Genomic DNA, 18,785 nt, shown 5'->3' on the forward strand with positions numbered 1-18,785 from the left:
TCTCCCTCTCCCCGCTGCCTCTCCCTTGCCCAGTGCTAAATTTATGTCGAGGACCGTTCCATTGGGTCCCCAGCATCCTGAGGCTCCCGAATTCCTGCTCCCGCCCCCCCCCCCCCCCACCCTTCGGCCCTGCCGGTTCTGGAAGGGAGGCTGTCCTGGATTATTTAAATGAGGCCCCGTGAGTTAAAACGAGCTGTGTCTCATGTTGAAATCCCCCTGGGTGCGGCCGTCCCTCCCGAACCGAGCGCCCCCCCCACCCCCCCAGTAATAATCGAGGCCAGTCTCTCTGTACAGTGCGGGGGTTTGGGGTGGGGTAGAGTGTGGGGGTGGGGTGCAGTGGAGGGTGGGCTTGAAGGGGTAATTACAGTCCTAGCCCTTTTGGGCTACCCCAGATCAGGCGTATTCCCCAGACGTTCGCCCTCAACTTAAGTTAGAGATAGCCAAATTCCATAAGATGCTTAAATGGGTCTAAATGTTCAGGCTATCTCTCCCTAAAGGAAAGGAATGACTGAAGATGTTACCGTCCTCCGGATAGCACTTTTAATAAGTTTAACTAGACTGTAAACTTCCGGATGTTATGAGGGTCCGGAATACCCCCCAGAATTCTGCAACTCCTTACAAAAGAGTGTACAGAAATTGGGTTCGTGAGTTTATACAGAATTACTCTTTGAGACAACATTACCAATTCAGTCGTAACATTAACAATTCAAAATACAGATAGCTTACATTTCTTATTTCTCAGAGATCCTTATTCTCAAACCTTTACTTCGTTACATTTCTACATTTCTTAATTATTTCTAAATCCAGAACATCCACCAAAATTAATTACTTTGATTTCCCGAGACTCATAGTTTAAAAACTTACAGAGCGTGCCTGTGAAGTTGAGAAACGCTTGGCCCGTTCAGCGAGTTCTGACTTTCTGTTTGAAAAGCTCTCATTTTTATATCCTTTTGGTTTCTTCTTTGAAGTTCTCTGCTGATGTCAGCTAATTGTCTTTTTCATTCTCTCTGTTTGAAAGCTTTCTATCTTACTACCAATTCAACTATTGCATGCATAATTATGTCTCTACCTTTAGGTGTTTCAAAAACCATCATAAAAACAATATGACAGTAGTCTTTATTTGATGTCATTCTTACAAAATCTTTCATTCAATTCTTAATATTGGCTTAACTGGTTTTTAGCAGGCGTTGTGACTCCGTGGGGTTCCAAGTTCAATACAAAAACAATGTAATTGCTTAGTGCATCTATTGAAGTCCTATCTTCAAAGCGTTCTTGTTGGTATCATATTTACTATATGTATAAATTAAAGACACTTCAACTAGGGTGGTTCATGCATTTCTAGCTATCTCAATTGATTGCATATTTAATCGTGTTTCCTGTCTTCCAAGTTTAACATAAAAACTATTTGACCAGCAGGTGTTTCTTTTACTTGATGTCATCTTATCAAAGGCACATGGTTCTTTTAATGTTTGTGTTTCTGTTAGTTCTTAACACTTTAAACTGGGCATTCTCATTGTGTTCCCTCCAAACTCTAGACCTTTCGGAAGCGCCAAACTGCCATTTCAATAGGGTAATTGTTTTAGTATATTTAACTAATTCCCGTTTCAAAGCTTGTTTGGTTTTTTACAGCTTTGTTTAACAACTGATCTTTATCTCAGAAGCCTGTATTTCTGTTTGCAGCCTGTGCCTCTGAGGCTTTAGATTTTTAAACCCAGTATATCATGCATTAATAAATATCAGAATTCTGTTCATATTATGGTGTATCTTTTTGAAATATGGTGTATTCCCTCACAGGGTGGGGTACAGTGAGGGGGATGGGGTACGGTATGGTGGGGGGTGGGGTATGGTGGGGATGTGGGGTACAGTGCAGAGTGTGGGGGGGTGGGGTGCGGTGGAGGGTGGGATTGGGTACAGTGTGGGATGTGGGGTACAGTGTTTTCAGATGTCTCCAGGGCCCTCGCCCCTCCCTATCTCTGTAACCCTTTCCAGCCCCACAACCCTCCGAGATCTCTGCGCTCCTCCAATTCTGGCCTCTTGCCCATCCCCGATTTCCATCACTCCACCATTGGCGGCCATGCCTTCAGCTGCCTGGGCCCCGAGCTCTGGAATTCCCTCCCTAAACCCTCTCCACCTCTCTTTGACCAAGCTTTTGGTCACTTGTCCCAATATCTCCTTATGTGGCTCGGGGTCACTTTCTGTTTGATTGATGCTCCCGTCAAGTGTCCTGGAACACTTGACTACGTTAAAGGCGCCGGATAAATGCATGTTGTCGCGCTCACTGTGCGGCCTTCCAGAACAGTTGAATGAGAGCGATGGGGTGGGACCAGAACATCTACGTCATTGTATAAATCTGGCTGCAGCCTCACCGGAATTTATTGGCCTGCTCCTGCACCTCGAGAAAGAGGAACGGAGTTTGAGGAGCAGATCTGGAGCGCGGTCCGTGCGATGTACGGTCCTGAGCTGCTGCTGCGGTGATGGCTGAGGTTTGTTCCCACTCTTCTCCCCTTTCTTCCTCCGTGATCTGGCAGCCCGGGCCTTGCTCCCAGGCCTGCGTAAGGTTCTCGATGTTATCTTTTGATCTGGAACCCAACATGGTAAAGAAAGAAAGGGGATATCATTGAAACGTATAAAATTCTAACAGGGCTAGACAGACTGGATGCAGGGAGGATGTTTCCCCTGGCTGGTGGGGGGGGGGGGGTCTAGAACGAGGGGTCACAGTCTCAGGATACGGGGTAGGACATTTAGGACTGAGATGAGGAGAAATGTCTTCACTCAGAGGGTGGTGAACCTGTGGAATTCTCTACCACAGAAGGCTGTGGAGGCCAAGCCACTGAATATATTTAAGAAGGAGATAAATAGATTTCTAGACACAAAGGGCATCAAGGAGTATGGGGAGAGAGCGGGAATATGGTATTGAGATAGAGGATCAGCCACGATCATATTGAATGGCAGAGCAGGCTTGACGGGCTGAATGGCCTACTCCTGCTCCTATTTTTCTATGTTTCTATGACATACAGCTTTCACAACCTCAGGACGTCCCAAAGTGTTTTACAGCCACTGAAGGACTTTTTTGAAGTGTAGTCACTGTTGTAATTTTTTTTTTAGTCAGCATTTATTGCCCATCCCTAATTGCCCCTTGCGAAGGTGGTGGTGAGCCGCCTTCTTGAACTGCTGCAGTCCCGTGTGGTGAAGGTGCTCCCACAGTGCTGTTAGGGAGGGAGTTCCAGGATTTTGACCCAGCGACGATGAAGGAACGGCCGATATATTTCCAAGTCAGGATGGTGTGTGACTTGGAGGGGAACTTGGAGGTGGTGGTGTTCCCATGCGCCTGCTGCCCTTGTCCTTCTAGGTGGAAGAGGTCACGGGTTTGGGAGGTGCTCCCGAAGAAGCCTTGGCGAGTTGCTGCAGTGCATCTTGTAGATGGTACACACTGCAGACACGGTGCGCTGGTGGTGGAGGGAGTGAATGTTTAAGGTGGTAGATGGAGTGCCGGGCAAGCGGGCTGCTTTGTCCTGGATGGTGTCGAGCTGCTTGAGTGTTGTTGGAGCTGCACTCATCCAGGCAAGTAGTAATGTAGGAAACGCAGCAGCCAAATTTCACACAGCAAGCTCCCACAAACAGCAATGAGATAATGACCAGATAATCTGTTTTAGTGATGTTGGCTGAGGAAGAATTATTGGCCCCAGGAGACCGGGGAGAATTCCCCTGCTCTTCTTCGAATAGTACATTGGGATCATTTAAATTTAGCAGAACAGGCAGATAGAACCTCTCAAAACCTGAGGAATTTCTTCTCTGAGTGTCGTAAATCTGTGTAATTCTCTGCCCCAGAGAGTCGTGGAGGCTGGGTCATTAAATACATTTAAGGTGGAGATAGACAGATTTTTGCAAGATAAGGTTGTGAAGGGTTATGGGGAGCGGGCTGGGAAGCCATGATCTTATTGAATGGCGGAGCAGGCTCGAGGGGCCAAGTGGCCTATTCCTGCTCCTATTTCCATTGTTCTTATATTATGTTCTCACTCAAAATAAGGCTCCTCCAACAGCGTGGCGCCCCCTCAGTACTGCCCCTCCGACAGTGTGGCGCTCCCTCAGTACTGCCCCTGTGACAGTGCAGCGCTCCCTCAGTACTGCCCCTCCGACAGTGCGGCGCTCCCTCAGTACTGCCCCTCCGACAGTGCGGCGCTCCCTCAGTACTGCCCCTCCGATAGTACAGCGCTCCCTCAGTACTGCCCCTCCGACCGTGCGGCGCTCCCTCAGTACTGCCCCTCCGACAGTGCGGCGCTCCCTCAGTACCGCCCCTCCGACAGTGCGGCGCTCCCTCAGTGCTGCCCCTCCAACAGTGCAGCACTCCCAGTACTGCCCCTCCGACAGTGCAGCGCGTCCTCAGTACTGACTCCGACAGTGCAGCGCTTCCTCAGTACTGACTCCGACAGTGCGGCGCTCCCTCAGTACTGACTCCGACAGTGCGGCGCTCCCTCGGTACTGACTCCGACAGTACGGCGCTCCCTCAGCACTGACTCCGACAGTATGGCGCTCCCTCGGTACTGACTCCGACAGTACGGCACTCCCTCGGTACTGACTCCGACAGTACGGCACTCCCTCAGTACCGCCCCTCTGACAGTGCGGCGCTCCCTCAGTACCGCACTGGGGCCTAGAAATTCATTATAGCCACTTTTGGGGCGGTAAAGTCGGGCGGCCGCTAAAGTTTGCGCCCGGCGCAAATTCGAGGCCACTTCGCCGATATTCATTAGCTTCGCCTTAAGAGTTTGCTCGAGCGCTAAAACTGGCGATGCACGGCTCTCTTTAGGCGCTAAGCCGGAGGTGCTGAGCGATACCGCCGAGGCCGGGCGAAGCGCAGTAGCGGCCATTTCTTGATTGACAGCAGACACCCTGGCGCCGGCCAGCTCTTAAGGGGGAAGGGTCGACTTGGTCTGCTGCCACGCCCTGCACACTGGAGCCCTCCAGCTAGGCCTGAACACTGCTGCTGGACCCATATAGTGCCTCAAAGTATGGAGAAGGCTCGTGAACGAGCGCAGCGCTTCTCAGAGCTTGATCTGAGGGTGCTGGTTAGCGCTGTGGAGAAGAGACGCCATATTTTGTTCCCAGACAATGGGAGGAAGCCGCCGGCCCACGTCTACCGGAGAGCCTGGAGGCATGTCGCCACCAGGGTGACATCGAACAGTGAGGTCCCCAGGAGCACGGTACAATGCCGCAAGAAACTAAATGACCTCGCCAGGATTGTCAGGGTGAGTACCCTTTCCAGTGTCCTCCTCATCCTTGCATGTGCACCTCACATTATGGGCAAAGGGACCTGAAAGCCCTAATGGCCAGCCCTCATGCAGCAGCTATGGGTCAGTCATGAACATCAATTGCACATTGTACACTTAACACACTGGCCAGGCTATTCGACCATGGGAGGCAGTGCACACAAGATCAGGGCTGCACACTGGCCAGGCTATTCGACCATGGGAGGCAGTGCACACAAGATCAGGACTACAGACTGGCCAGGCTATTCGACCATGGGAGGCAGTGCGCACAAGATCAGGGCTACACACTGTACTTAGAGGCCGTCCTTTCTCTTGCAGGCCAAGCTGGCCAATAATAAGAGGAGCCGGACTGTGACCGGGGGAGGCGGACCCCAGATCCAGCCGCTCACCGAGCTGCAACAGCGCGTGGAGCGCATCGTGGGTGCCCGGGTGATTGGCCCCGTTGCATCTGGAGATGCCGACCCTGTTCTGGGCACCAATGGTAAGGACATCATTTTTTGGACCTCTCTCGTCCCACTTGCGCATCAGATCTACATCCTTTGCCACTGTCCGACCAATGCGCTGAATGCCACCAGTCATGCATCCCTCGCTGACGCCCTCTCCTCACGCTAAAGCTACTCTTGTTGTACTGTATGTACCCGTCTACCTTTAAGGGAACTATTGAATGTAACCGTTCACCTTTAAGAGAACTACTTCAGGTGTGGCACTATTTGTTTGGCTTCTGTATACTGTAATACCGATAGTGACCACACCAGTATATAAGTGTTGTGGCAGGATTGCTGGGGCAGATTCGCCCGGACCTTCGAATAGTAAAGACCTGTTTTGTTTGTTACTTCTGAAGTCTGTGTATTTATTTACTGCACAACTCACAGACTTTACAGTGGCGACGAGTCCGATCGTACCCTGCGGCAAGATTACCAAAGCAAGAAGAGCGTCGAAGAGAGGCAACCGCCCTCGTCATTCTGCTGGAAGAAAACACGAGGCTGCAGCAGGAGAAAGGTGGAAGACTTTAGCAACAAAAGCTTCCATTAGCAACAGGCACTGACTACCCTTCTACCACGGTACAGAGTGAGCCGATCAGCAGGGAACAAGGCGGCCGAAGAGACTGTGAGTAGGGGAAGGTGTAGAAGTATCCGGAGGATAAGGGCAGAGCACTCGACCTCGGTCGAGGGGGAGCTGTGCCGGCCAAAAGTCGGGTCCAACGGCGTCGGGTGACAACCAGACCGCGATCGGCGGGAAAAATCCGGGCAGCGACCGCAGCCACGAAGCGCTGAACCTGCGAGTAGGCGCGGGAAGAGAAACCCAGCCGCAGCCGGGGAGGGAAACACCGGTCTGCGAGAGGGCTGGGGAGGCGAACGGGAACCGTGCGGGTGAGAGCCGGGTGCGGAGAGAGAGACTGCGAGGAGCCAGTCCAGCGGCTGAGCTGTTCTCCACCAACGGGGTACTCAGAGCCGGCAAAACCGAACGTGCGGGAGTGGGTGAGAGACACAGCCGAAAACGGGGTGAGAGACTGCGCGAGAGCCAGTCCAGCGGCTGAACTGTTCTCCACCAACGGGGTACCCAGGGCCGGTAGCACCGAACGTGCGGGTGAGAGAGCGACAGAGCTGGGGACGGAGAGAGAGACTGCGCGAGAGCCAGTCCAGCGGCTGAACTGTCCTCCGTTAACGGGGTGTACCCAGCGCCGGTAGAGCCGTGCGGGCGGGAGGAAAAGACATAGCCGAGTAAGGGGAGCTGTGCGGAAGCCAGCCAGCGGCTGAACCTGTCCGCTGTGGGGGAAGCGTACCCCTTCCACCGGGAAGAAACGCGGGAAGCCGCCATTAGGCGGAGAAGACGCCAGAAGCGGGAAACCGCCATTGAAGTGGGCGGGGCGAGAAAGGAAGAGCGGAAAACCGCCATCTTGATTGACATACCGCCATTGAAGCGGGCGGGGAGAGAAGGAAAGAGCGGGAAACCGCCGATTTCGCGGGAAAACCGCCATCTTAGAAACAAACAAATAAATAAGAATACTTAAAGAAATACTGGTGCTGCTCCCAAGGGAAGAAAAATGCCTAAGCGAGGGAATATTAACGACTTTAATTCTGAAATAGAAGACTGGGCCACGTACGTGGAACGCATCGAGATCTATTGTGAAGCCAACAAAATAGAGGAAGACGACAAGGCGATAACATTGTTAAACTCGATGGGCGCAAAGACATACGGGCTCTTGAAGGATTTACTAGCACCAGCTAAACCGGCGGATCAGTCTTTCGAAGAGATTGTGGTTGTTCTGAAGGACCACTTGAACCCCACACCGTTGATGTTGGCTGAATGATTCAAATTCTATGCAAGAACGCAACGGAAAGACGAAAACAACGCAGAATACTTGGTCGAACTGCGTAGGCTAGCGAAATACTGCCAGTTCGGAGGGAATCTGACAGAGGCACTGCGAGACAAGTTCGTAGGCGGATTGTCCAAGGAAGGGACGCAAAAGCGCCTACTAGAAGAGAACGACCTTACACTTGACAGGGCTGTCCTTATAGCCGCATCACACGAAGCCGCAGCGAAAGGAACGGCGGAAATGCAACTAAAGGCGGCGGCGCTCTGGGTGGACCAAATTACCTCGAGTACAACAAAATGCTATCGTTGTGGGAAGACAACACACGACCAGAATCAATGCTGGTTTAAGAACCAAGAATGTAGGAAATGTGGCAAACTGGGTCACATCGCTAAGGTATGCCGGTCAGGGAAGAAGACCAACAACCAAAGGAAGCCATCACAAGAAAAGTACAACAAGGTATACAAGGGGGCTGAGAAGAGTTCAGACGAACAGAATCCAGACTCAGATCCAAACGGCCAGGAGCTGGGTAGTCTGAGTATCCACCATGTGAGTAAGGAAGCTGACCTACAAACTATCTGGGTCATGCTAAAAATAGCTGGAGTCCAAGTGAAAATGGAGTTGGACACTGGATCAGCTGTATCAGTCATAAATCGAGGGGATTACCACCGGCTATTCTCACACATACCCTTAAGAGATACCAAGTTCGTATTGCAGACATACACGGGGCATAAAGTATACCCCATGGGAAAAATAAGAGTCAAGGTGAGAGATAGGGGTAAAGAACACCCAAGAATGAACTTGTATGTACTTCATGAGGGAGGACCACCACTTCTAGGACGGGAGTGGATCAAGAAAATAGACATGGAATGGCACTACCTACAAGCAATGACGAGTGAGGACTCGGTGCAGACAAGCAGCTCAGACTCTGAGCCGGAAGACGATAAGTCCAGCCCACGTATGAAAAACAAGGTTAACATGAACTCACTGACTAAGGTTGGAAAAACGATGGCGTGCATAAAGACAGAGAATTCTGAGTCTGTTCAAGTCACAGACATATGCATTACGGAGGAACACCGAGCTCGAACTCAACGTTATTTCAAAGTATGGCAACAATTCGAACAATTAAGTTACCGTCTCGTACAGGAGATGAAAACAATGAAAAAGTTCTATGACACCGAATGGGAGAGTCTGGAAAGACAACAGAACCTGCTGGCTCAAGCAGAGAGCGACCATAGAGCCATCGTGACCAATTACCGATCACACCTCCCTTATGATGTTCAGGAGTTAGAATATTTGCATGATCTAGAGATACAGCATAAAGGCAAACCACGCTACACTGAGGATTTTGTTCTGCAATTGGAGACGGAGCTAGTGCAGGCAAGGTTAAGAGAAGCTGAATCGCAGTGTGCACTTAAAGAGATGCAGGAAAAAATCTTGGACATGGAAAAGAGAAACGCTTCTTTACCTGATGTGAATAATGTGGCCATGTTGCAAGAGGAGCTTATCACTCAGTTAAATGAAAATAAAGGGAAAATGACTGAGATAGACTGCAAGAATAAAGAAGATTTGATGGCAGTGAGACTTCAAGAGGCAGATAGCATAGCAGCCTTGGCTGAACTCCAACAGGAAATTGCGAAAGAAGCAAATGAAGAGGAATCTTCAGGAAGCCGGGATTTTATTCCAGTTCTTCTCTACGACTCCTTACAAGCAGAGTGTGAGAAGTGGAAAGAACAGTATGAACAGGCCCAGGCTACAATTCTGGAGGGGATTAACTCGGCAGCCTCCGAAAAGCTAGTTTCAGTAGAAGCATATGAACAACTAAAGGTTGAACATGAGCAAGAAGTCCAAAGGCTGCAGGAAATTCTTGATGAGCTCAAGGCCAAGACAGACTCATCGGTAGAAGTTCCATCCATAGATGAGAATTTAGCGGTGAAAGACATGGCAGAACATGAAAGACAAGATGTCCAAGAACTCATAAAAATATTGGAGGAAACCCAAGACAAATATGAGGCGGCAATGACCGAGGTTCAACGACTTGAAGAGCAGAGTCAACTGGGAATCCTTTCAGTGGAAGGGAAGGAAACTGTAAGAAACACAGAGACTGTAAGAATGGGCTCTGAACATGAGCTTGGGAGCATCAAGGCGCAACTTCTTCGAGCGCTTGAAACCAAAGTACAAGAGGAAAGGAAGGTGAAAGCATTGGAGGGAAAGGTGGATGAAATGGTGAAGACTCTGATCCACAGAGTCCCCGCGGAAGAGTTAACGGTCAGCCAACTCCTTCACATGCTGAGAGACAAGACTCCACAATGGGAACACGAGCTTCAATCTGCAAAGGGAAGGAATTCGGAGCTCCCAAAAGTTACAGAAATAACTGAGGTGGCAACACAGATTTTGTGTTACAGTTTACTCTATGAAGAGTTCGTTGAATCACGTCAATGTGAACAGAAGAATGTTGAAACAGCTGCTTCAGTAGAAGGATTAAATAGCCTGATACCGCAATCCCCGGTGGAAGGGAAGGTATTGAACTCACAAATGAGGTCAGTAGTGAAGGAATGGCAGACAACCCAGGAAGAGCGGGATGAATATGAATGCATGAAGAAGTCTTTTCAAGAAAGATGTCTAGGGAAGGAACCACCGTCAGCTAACATCCAGACGGGTGAGGAGGAAGAAGAAGGCTCTCTCGCTGGCCTAACTCAGGACGAACCTGAATATTACGAGGATGTGGTCTGCCCAGCTTGTGATGAAAACTCCCAAAGTGCTGAAATTCGGAGGAAGCACTTAAGGTCTAAGGAACATAGAGAGTTGGTGGCGCTACAGCTGGCAGCCGAGAAAGGAGCTCCGAGAGTTTCAAAAAGGCAGAAAAGAAAAAGAAGAAGCAGAAGATAATAACTGTCTAAAATATTAGCACTTCTACCATCTCAGGCGGAACACTACGAAAGGAGCTAAATTAGTTGAAAAACTGGAAAATGTCAAGACAGCCAGTTGGTTGTAAAAGTCCGCACTGCTGGTTCAACAGGACGAAAGTTCAAGCTGTTACGTCAAGAAAAAGGCTATGGAGGAGTCACGCTAGCCAGGTGAACCGGCTACACCAAAGAAATGTTGTTCGGAACGAGTCAAGATCAGAGACTGAACCTGTGAACTGTTCCCACCGAGATTATATCTGTAAATTGTTTTATATGACATTGACTCCACCGAGATTATATCTGTAATTGTTTATAGGAAGTTGAAGATATGTATGTTTAACGGAGACTCTGTAAGTAATAAGCTAAAAAGGGAGGATTGTAGTGTATGTACCCGTCTACCTTTAAGGGAACTATTGAATGTAACCGTTCACCTTTAAGAGAACTACTTCAGGTGTGGCACTATTTGTTTGGCTTCTGTATACTGTAATACCAATAGTGACCACACCAGTATATAAGTGTTGTGGCAGGATTGCTGGGGCAGATTCGCCCGGACCTTCGAATAGTAAAGACCTGTTTTGTTTGTTACTTCTGAAGTCTGTGTATTTATTAACTGCACAACCCACAGACTTTACACTTGTGCCTTCCTGCTTTCAGATGGTGAGGAGGAGGTCCCTGAAGTTGCCAGTGACAGCCCCTCAGAAGAGGAGGAGGAGGAGGAGCAAGAGGAAGGCGGCCCATCAGGGGAACCCTCAGCCGCGGCAAGCCATGCCACTGTAGGGGAGACGTCTTCCCTGGAGGGGAGCGTGGGGGAAGGGTTGGAGGGGAGTCCAATTGCTGGGCCCAGCAGCGTCCAGCAACGCAGGAAGGGTCGGCCAGTTCAGCGGCCTTCTCCCCAGAGGGAGAGTCCGGCCTCCAGTCCGGGGACGGTCAACGCCGAGGAGATGCGCCGCCTCGAGGACATGTCCGCGGACTTGGAGCGCCGGCACACGGAGCTCATGGGGGTAGTGGGACGGATGCCTGAGGCCATGCAGTCCCTGTCTCGGAGTGTCACCGAATTCGGGGCCTCTGTGGCAGCGACTGGCCAGGTGATCAGTGGTGCTGTGCAGTCACTGGCTGCTCTGATGCGGTCACAGAACAGGGCAACACGGGCACTCACTGCTGCCACACTCGCTGTGTCAGCCCGGCATCGCCAGGGCACCCGGCACGCTGCAGCAGCACAGCGGTGTGTCCCTCGGCAGATTGCTGCGCATGCTGCAGTGCTGGCCCGGCCGAGTGCCAGTGTTTCAGGCGACCAGCGAGCGCCTGCCATCTGCCAGCTTGCCCCCATTGCTCCAGCCGCCACTGCCACTCCCCCAGTGGAGCTGCCACGAGCTGCTGCAGCGACTGATGCTGGCCAGCCACAGCTGCAGCATTCACCAGCCGGCCCCTCGAGGGCCAGACCTCGTCTAGGCCGACCCCCAAGGGCATCTGCCGTCACGGCATGTGCCCCTCAGGAGCCTGCCCCCAGCCTTGCAGCAGCCAATGGCCTCACTTTGAGGAGGAGCAGCAGGGCGTCCAGGGGCCGGCAAAGTTTGCAGAAGGCATCGCCCTCGCGGGACACAAAGTAGAGGGTGTGTCCAAATGTTGTGTTTTTTGGTATGTTTGTTTTTTGAAGGCCGAGGATGAGGCCATTTTTGTTGACATCTTTTGTTAATCCTCCCCAGGTTGTGGGAGTGAGTCATGTGTGTGAGTGTTTTTTGGGGGTTTCGTGTGTTATTGGTTTTCATGTGGGAAGGGCCCTGAGTTTGTACAATAAACCATTTTATTTATTCACATTGTCCATGTTTGATCTTTGAAGTGTTTGTTGCCTTAACCAGCTGAGGGCTTGCGGAGCGGCTGCAATCATGTTCTTTCATTGGCACAAGCCATTCCCTGACGGGGCCTAGAAGTGACGTTCAATAAGCCGCCGACGGGCGGCCCTTGGACCTTCTGCCTCCCTCCTGGGCTGGTACTCCTCGTCCTCCTCCTCCTCATGCTCCTCCTGCTCCTCCTCCTGAGGTGGTGGTCCAACGTGAGGTGGCAGTGCCTGAGTCCTGCGGATAGCCAGGTTGTGCAGCATGCAGCAAACGACGACGAATTGGGAGACTCGCTCCTGCGAATACTGGAGGGCTCCCCCGGAGCGATCCAGACAGCGGAACCGTTGCTTCAGGATGCCGATTGTTTGTTCGATGAGGTTCCTGGTCGCTTGATGGCTCTCGTTGTATGCCTCTTCAGCAGGGGTCGTGGGCGCGCGGAGCGGGGTCATGAGCCAGGTACACAAAGGATAGCCTTTGTCCCCGATAAGCCATCCTCTTGGGTGAGGCTGTGCCTGGAACATGTCAGCCACAGTTGTCTGTCGCAGGATAAAGGCATCGTGGCTGCTGCCTGGAAAGCGGGCATTGACAGCTAGGATGCGCTGCCTGTGGTCACACACCAGCTGTACGTTGAGGGAATGGTAGCCCTTCCGGTTGCGGTAATCCTCGGCATGCTCCAGAGGTGCCCGCAAAGCCACATGCATGCAGTCAATGGCGCCCTGCACCATGGGGAAGCCCGCTATTCTTGCAAATCCCACTGCACGCTGCTGCTGCTTGTCCAGGGTCATGGGGAAGGAGATGAATTGGCGTCTCCTTCTGAAAAGGGCATTGGTCACCTGGCGGATGCAGCAATGCACGGCGAACTGGGAGATGTTAGCGATGTCCCCAGCAGCGGATTGGAAGGAGCCGGTGGCATAGAAGTTGAGAGCCACCGTCACCTTGACTGCCACCGACAGAGACGTCCTGCGCATCAGCTGTGGACGCAGATCTCTGTGAAGCAGCTGGCAGATGTCTGCAACCACCTCCCTTCTGAATTGCAGCCTCCTAACACACTGCGCGGCAGACATGTTGAGATAGGAGAACTGCTGGCGGTATACCCTGGGTGGGTAAGGCCTCACTTGGCGACGCCTGTTGCCCCCTCTGCGTCTAGCCAGGGCTGCCACTCTCTCACGGCGTCTGTAAGCCCTTCCGACATAAGGCTGAAACTCAGCGTTGGCACCCAATGCAGCCCCCATAATATGCTGGCAAACACTGAGATCTCAATGAAGGCAAAGAGAATTGCACAGCTCTGGCCTGAAGCCAAAAATACCTGTCCTAGTGTTGGGCCAAAGCAGTAAGCTCTCTTCCTTGGTCTCTCTCCAAAAATCCGTTGCACAAGAGTGAATGCTGCAAAATGGCTGCCCTTTATAGTGCAGGGTAAGTGCCCTTTAATTTGCGCTCCCCGCGGCCCGCCTCGGCTGTGTACCGTTCCACTTCACAGTCGTTAGGGCCGCCCGGCGCACAATGGGGCGGCGCGAGTGAAGTTCCGGTTCCGGGCACACACAGGGCGTTGCACGACGAAATGATGTCATGATCTGCGCGCGCAGCTGAGCGCGCGCAAAGACTTTGCGCCGGTGCTAAATGTCTACTGAAGTTGGGGCGAGGCGCAGATCGCGCTGCGCCCGGGCGCTAAGCGCCTAGCGCTCGAGATCTGCTCCTCCTAAGGCGCTAACGCCTGGCGCAGCCAACTGAATTTCTAGGCCTGGGAATGTCAGCCTAGATTTTGTGCTGAAGTCTCTGGAATGGGACGTGAATGCACGAGCTTCTGCCTCACTCAAGAGAGAGACCCACTGAGCCACGGCTGACACTAGCAAGAAATGAGGGCGGAGAGAGGAAGGGGAAGGTATGCCTGCAGGGGCTTGTCGGAGAGAGGACGTACTGTGGCTAGAAATATCCTTGGGGGTATCTCCTGCTGTAATTCGCGCGGAAACCCCGATACACGCAAACAGAATTTCCGCCAAAGTTACAGCAGACTGTCGGGAGAAGAATAACTATTTCCTGCTTTAAACCATAAAATAGGTCTCGTCCAAATATTGACAGCCCCGATGGATGGCTCCCGTTCAAGTAGAAGGGGAGTTTGTGGAGGCGGTTTACCATGGAGACTGTTGACACATGAGGGGACAGCTCGCCCCGCAGTTGCCAAGAATGCGGAGAGGAATTTGTTGACTTTAGATTTCTTGGAACAGGAAACTGACCATGCTTGGCAGCGTTCCAGTCACCTTTGCGTACTACAGTGAGAATTCCTGGCCCACTTCTTGATATGCAGGGATAGCCTGCCAACACTCTGAGCGTCATAGCTGAGAGTATATGAGAGCACCCAGTTCCCAGGTGAGGTGTCGTGGATCAAGGTGTGAGCACTGTCGAGAGTGGAGGTGAAGGGAGGATATTAACCAAATGCAACAAACTCCAGCGGAAAAAGGTTTATGAATTTAAGAGGAAAGTTATGAGACATTGCAGGTAATTCAACACTCTCAATCTGTAATGTTTACTGTCTGTGTGTGCTTTAATACTGATTGGTACTCAGGCAGATAATTACAACTTTATCATATGTTAAATCTCTTGACCTAATTATGGGTGATCTAGAGCATAGGTTTTCAATCTGTAATCCTCAGACCCTAGAGAGTCCATGAGCAGCTCCCAATCAGCAGATATACCCGTTCACGAATGTTTGATCTGCTGAAACAGGCTGTTTTTTTATTCGTTCATGGGATGTGGGCGTCGCTGGCAAGGCCAGCATTTATTGCCCACCCCTAATTGCCCTCGAGAAGGTGGTGGTGAGCTGCCTTCTTGAACCGCTGCAGTCCGTGTGGTGAAGGTGCTCCCACAGTGCTGTTAAGGAGGGAGTTCCAGGATTTTGACCCAGCGATGATGAAGGAACATAGAAACATAGAAGATAGGAGCAGGAGTAGGCCATTCGGCCCCTCGAGCCTGCTCCGCCATTCAATGAGATCATGGCTGATCATCCAAATTCAGTATCCTCTCCCTGCTTTCTCCCCATATCCCTTGATCCCTTTAGCCTTAAGAAATATATCCAACTCCTTCTTAAATATATTTAATGAATTGGCCTCAACTGCCTTCTGTGGTAGATGTTGGATCCGTGGTTCAGTGGATATGCTGTTATCAAATAACCACACGGATGCTGTACATTAACAATAGACAGGTCTTTACTGGAGGAGGGTAGTCTCAAGACTAGGGGTACAGAGGCATGCGCAAAGCTTATATACCGGTGTGGTCACTGCCGGTACTACAGTATACAGGAGCTGTAAAAGTAGTTCTGACTTAAAGGCACATACACTACAATTCCTCCCCTTTTAGATTAGTAGTACCCCTAATATTCAAATAACAATTAACATTTCAGCATGTACATTAAACAACAAAAGTCCATTTATAGATTCAGTCTTTGGGGCGGCTTCCTGACCCTTTCGGGATAGCGCCTTTCCGGAGGTTCTTGTTGTTGGTGCAGAGACGATTCTGACCCCTTTTCATCGGGTAGTTCATCGGGTTCCACTGCTACTGGGTCTGAAGTAGATGCTACCGGTATGTCGGGTTCATCCCCAGGTACTCGAGACATGGGGTTGACGCGTTCCTGTGACGCTAAGATCTGATCGACGTGGCGTCTCACAATGTTCTCCCCAACATCCACTGTGTACATTAATGGCCCCTGCCTTGTACATATCGTTCCGGGTTGCCATTTCTCTGTTCGATAGTCACGGGCCAAGACGGGTTGCCCTACATTGAAGCTCCTTGTCGGCTTCTCATTGATGTGCTGGAATTGTTTGTCCTCGACATTTCTTCGCACATTTGGTCTGAGCAAGTCCAGACGAGATCTCAACCTTCGGTTAAAGAACATCATGGCCGGGGTCTGGTTGGTAACTGCATGTGTCGCGTTTCGGTAGGCTAATAAGAAATTGTCCATCTTATGCTGTAGTGGAATTTCATCGTCGCACATGGCCTTTATCGCCTTCTTAAAGGTTTGTACGAACCTCTCAGCCAATCCATTTGTGGCTGGATGATACGGGGCGGATGTGTAATGCCTTACCCCATTTCTTCTCATAAATTTTTGGAACTCGTCGGACACAAACTGTGGTCCATTATCAGAGCAAATCTGCTCTGGCAAACCGTTTCTGGCAAATATGGTCCGTAGGACTGCAATCGTTTTCTCTGTAGTGGTTGAAGACATTTTTATCACCTCAGGCCACTTTGAATGAGCATCCACTGCTATTAAGAACATTGAGTCCATGAATGGACCAGCGAAATCAATATGCACCCATTGCCATGGAGAGGAGGGCCACTCCCATGGGTGTAGAGGGGCATGTGGTGGTGCATTTTGGACCTTCTGGCATCCTAAGCAGCTCTTAGTTAGGTCTTCGATTTGTTGATCGATTCCCGGCCACCACACATGAGCCCTAGCAAGGCTTTTCATTTTCACTCCCCCCAGATGACCTTCATGTAGCTCATTTAGCACTCTCTCCCTTAACTTGGGTGGAATCACCACTCTGGATCCACACATCACTGTCCCCTGGCATACTGACAGCTGTTCTCTTCTGGATGAGAATGCTGGCAACAGTGAGTTGCCATGTGTTGGCCATCCCCTCACCGTCAATTCATATACCCGCGACAGCGTCGGATCATTGCGGGTCTCCTTCTCTATATCCGCGTTTGTTACTGGCAATCGTTCAATTATTGACGAATAAAATATCTCGATAGGGTCCACTGCTGGTGCTTCCTCCACAGTAGGCAGTGGCAGGCGCGATTGCCCATCAGCGTTCCCATGCTGTTTCGTGCCTTTATATTCTATTTCATATTGATTCGCCCCTAGAAACGGGGACCATCTTTGTAACCGCTGTGCAGTCATCACTGGAACGCCCTTCTTAGGATTAAAGATGGAGACAAGTGGTTGGTGGTCAGTCAGCAAGGTGAACTTCTGCCCATGCAGATAGTGGTTGAATTTTTTTACTCCCCATACTAGGCTGAGGGCCTCCCTGTCAATCTGGGCGTAGTTGCGCTCGGCTGAGGTTAGTGACCGAGACGCAAAGGCTACTGGCCTCTCCAACCCGTCTGGGAATTTGTGCGACAACACCGCTCCAATACCATAGGGTGATGCATCACATGCCAAACGAATTGGTAGTGCTGGGTTGAAATGGGCCAACACCTCTTTTGATGTGATCAATTCTTTACACTTCTGGAAAGCTCGTCTACGTTCATCATCCCACTTCCATGGTACCCCTGTTTGCAGTAGGGTGTTCAGCGGGTGTAATACCGTAGACAAATTTGATAAGAACTTGTGGTAGTAGTTTACCAGCCCGAGGAACGACCTCAGTTGTGACACATTTTCCGGTGCTGGAGCCTTGACTACTGCCTCAATCTTGTCAGGGGACTTATGTAACCCCTCTTCATCGATGACGTGGCCACAATACGAGATCTGTTTCTGGAAAAACTCGCACTTGTGGCGATTAGCTCGTAGCCCATACTCCTTTAATCTGGTGAGCACCTTCTCCAAGTTGGCGAGGTGATCACCGTCATTTTCGCCCGTGACCAAGATGTCGTCCAAATAACACTGGGTCCCTGGAATCCCTTGCAGGACCTGATCCATCGCCCTTTGCCAGATAGCCGGAGCCGAGGCTACTCCAAACACCAGCCGGTTGTATTGATAGAGACCTTTATGAGTGTTGATCGTAAGGTATTGTTTCGAAGCTTCTTCTACCTCCATTTGCAAGTACGCCTGGGCTAGATCAATTTTGGTGAAGCGTTTACCTCCAGATAGCGAGGCGAAAATATCCTCAATTCGTGGAAGCGGATATTGTACCGTGTGAAGGACTGGGTTCACTGTCACCTTAAAATCCCCACAGATGCGGACCTTCTTTGGTTCCCCAGGCGTATTACTCAACGACCTCTTCATTACAGGAACGATGGGTGTAGCCCACTCGCTCCAGTCCACTTTGGACAGTACTCCTGAACGTTCCAACCCTTCCAGCTCTGCTTCAACAGCTGATCTGATCGCATAAGGCACTGGTCTGGCCTTCAGAAACTTTGGGCTTGCATTTTCCTCTATTTTAATCTTTGCTGTTATTCCTTTTAGTGTTCCTAGTCCTTCCTGGAACACTTCTTTTGCGTCAGTTAGCATTTTTGACAGTCGTCCAGGTGTGACGTCGTCATCCTTTTTGGCCTCAACCTTCAGTGCCTGTATGGAATGCCAATCTAATTGTATCTTCCGGATCCATTCACATCCTAGCAGTGGTGGTCCTCCATCTGGCAATACATATATATCCATTTTAGGTATTTCCTGGCCTTTATATGTCACTTTCACCCTTATTTTTCCTTTGGGGTAGACTTTTTGCCCCGTATACGTCTTCATAGAAACATAGAAGATAGGAGCAGGAGTAGGCCATTCGGCCCTTCGAGCCTGCTCTGCCATTCAATGTGATCATGG

Source organism: Somniosus microcephalus, chromosome 34 (assembly GCF_052327205.1).
Source record: "Somniosus microcephalus isolate GS21.2 chromosome 34, FLI_Smic_1.0, whole genome shotgun sequence".
Taxonomy (NCBI): Eukaryota; Metazoa; Chordata; class Chondrichthyes; order Squaliformes; family Somniosidae; genus Somniosus; species Somniosus microcephalus.